The following is a 2,465-nucleotide window of genomic DNA, read 5'->3' as shown; positions in this document are numbered from 1 at the left end:
CAACCGTTCCTCCCAAAGCACCCACCACCTCTCTTCTGGGTTTGATAATTCACGGCAGTGGCCACACAGAACTCACAGATTATGAGGTTTATTAGGGAAGCACCAGGCTACAATTTGAGTTCAGGAAAAATGCTCAGTCTCTCTTTCCAGCCCACCATCCCTCAGCCAACAGTCTCTCATAGTCTCTTTCCCAGCAGTGCTGGTCCATCGGTGTCTCACTCAGCAATGTGTGTCTCTTGCATCTCTTTCCCAGCAGCACATGTCTTTTTCAGGAGCGCCTGTCTCTTTCAGCAGCATGTCTTCCTCCGCCAGCAGTCAGAGAGAGTTCTACCTCCAGGAGGCCTCCTTTTGAGCCCAGAAGGGTGGTCCAACTAGCCAATCACAGCATCAGAACTCTGAGCATGTGAGAGAGAGTGGGAACCTCCCAGAACATTGTTTTGTGCCACGCCCAACAGAAATAACCCAGGTGGATAGCTTCAGCAATCAGGAGCTCCTCAGTTGGTCATAGAAAATCCCACCGTGGAGTTTACAAAGACTTGTGGGTAGAAAAGCCACACTAAGTAATTTATTACACTGCAGGTGCAGACTGGGAGAGGGAAGGTAATGTGATTGGAGTGGAGACCATAGGCATTTGGGCCACTTCCTCATGCAACTTACTTGTGCCTTCAGGTCCTGCTCGAGCCTAATCTCTGATATACTACTTCCATTTAATGATGGAGTGCTGCTGTGCACATCCAACTTTATGACTCTGTGGGTCAGACAACACCCAGTTCATGATGGGTAGCTCAGGCCTCTTGGTGACTTGGTGGCCCATGGTTAGGTGTTCAGTCTGTACTAAAGCCCAATAACAAGCCAAAAGCTGTTTCTCAAAAGGAGAGTAGTTATCTGCAGAGGATGGCAGGGCTTTGCTCCAAAATCCCAAGGGTCTACATTGCGCTTCACCAATAGGGACCTGCCAAAGGCTCCAAACAGCATCTCTATCTACTACAGTCACTTCAAGCACCACTGCATCAGCCGGATCATATGGGCCAAGTGGCAGAGCAGCCTGCATGGCAGCCTGAACCTGTTGCAGAGTCTTCTGTTGCCCCACTCAAAACTAGCCGCTTTCCAAGTCACTTGATAAATAGGCTGAAGCAACACAACCAAATGAGGGATATGTTGCCTCCAAAATCCAAAGAGGCCCATCAAATGCTGTACTTCCTTTTTAGTTGTGGGGAAGCTAGATACAATAACTTATGCTCACTTTAGTAGGAGTATCTTGACATGCCCAACACCATTGGATCCCTAGAAATTTCACTGAAGTGGAAGGTGCCTGAATTTTTGTTGGTTAATTTCCCAAACTCTAGCAAGCATATGTCTCACCAATAAGTCTAGAGTCATTGATACTTCTTCCTTACTAGGTGCAATCACCATAATGTCATCAATATAATGGACCAGTGTGCTGTCTTGTGGAAGGGAAAGGTGATCAAGATCCCTACAGACTAAATTATGACATAGTGCCTGAGAGTTGATATACCCCTAAGGAAGCACTGTGAAAGCATACTGTTGGCCTTGCCAGCTGAAGGCAAACTGCTTTTGATGGTCCTTTGAAATTGGTATCGAGAATAAGGCATTGGCCAGATCAATAGCTGAATACCAAGTACCAGGAGATATACTAATTGCTCAAGCAATGAAACCACATCAGGAACAGCAGTTGCAACTGGAGTCACCACCTGACTAAGTTTTTGATAATCTACTGTCATTCTCCAAGATCCATCTGTTTTTTGCACAGGCCAACTAGGTGATTTAAATGGGGATGTCATGGAAATCACCACCCCTGCATCCTTCAAGTCCTTGATGGTGGCAGTAATCTCTGCAACCCCTCCAGGGATGCGGTATTGCTTTTGATTTACTATTTTTGTCAGAAAGGCAGTTCTAATGGCTTCCACTTGGCTTTTCCTACCATAATAACCCTTACCCCACATGTCAGGGACCCAATGTGTGAATTCTGCCAGTTGCTCAGTATATCTGTTCCAATTATGCATTCTGGAACTGCGGAAATAACTACAGGAGGGGCTCAGGCACCCACTGGGCCCACTGTGAGATGCACCTTAGCTAAGACTCCATCAATAACTTGACCTCCATGTGCCCCCAATCTGACTGGTGGGCCACAATGACACTTTGAGTCTCCTGGAATTAATGTCATTTCAGAGCCAGTGTCAAATAATCTCTGAAAAGTCTGATGATTTCCTTTTTCCCAGTGAACAATCACTCTCATAAAAGGCCTCAGATCCTTTTGGGGAAGGCTGGGAGAAAGACTGACATTACAGATTTTTGGCAATGTAGTGGGGTCCTTCCTCAAAGGGACCTGGCCTCCCCTTCATTCAAGAGGTTGTGGGTCTAAAACAAACTCCAGATGGATCAAAGACTTAAATGTGAAACCTAGAACTATACAGTTTCTCAAGGAAAATTTAGGCTCAAACTTA

The sequence above is a fragment of the Orycteropus afer genome, unplaced genomic scaffold (genome assembly GCF_000298275.1).
Source record: "Orycteropus afer afer isolate SDZICR_OR568_19922 unplaced genomic scaffold, OryAfe1.0 scaffold00141, whole genome shotgun sequence".
Lineage (NCBI taxonomy): Eukaryota > Metazoa > Chordata > Mammalia > Tubulidentata > Orycteropodidae > Orycteropus > Orycteropus afer.
The sequence above is the reverse complement of the archived record's forward strand: the minus strand, read 5'-3'. Positions refer to the sequence as shown.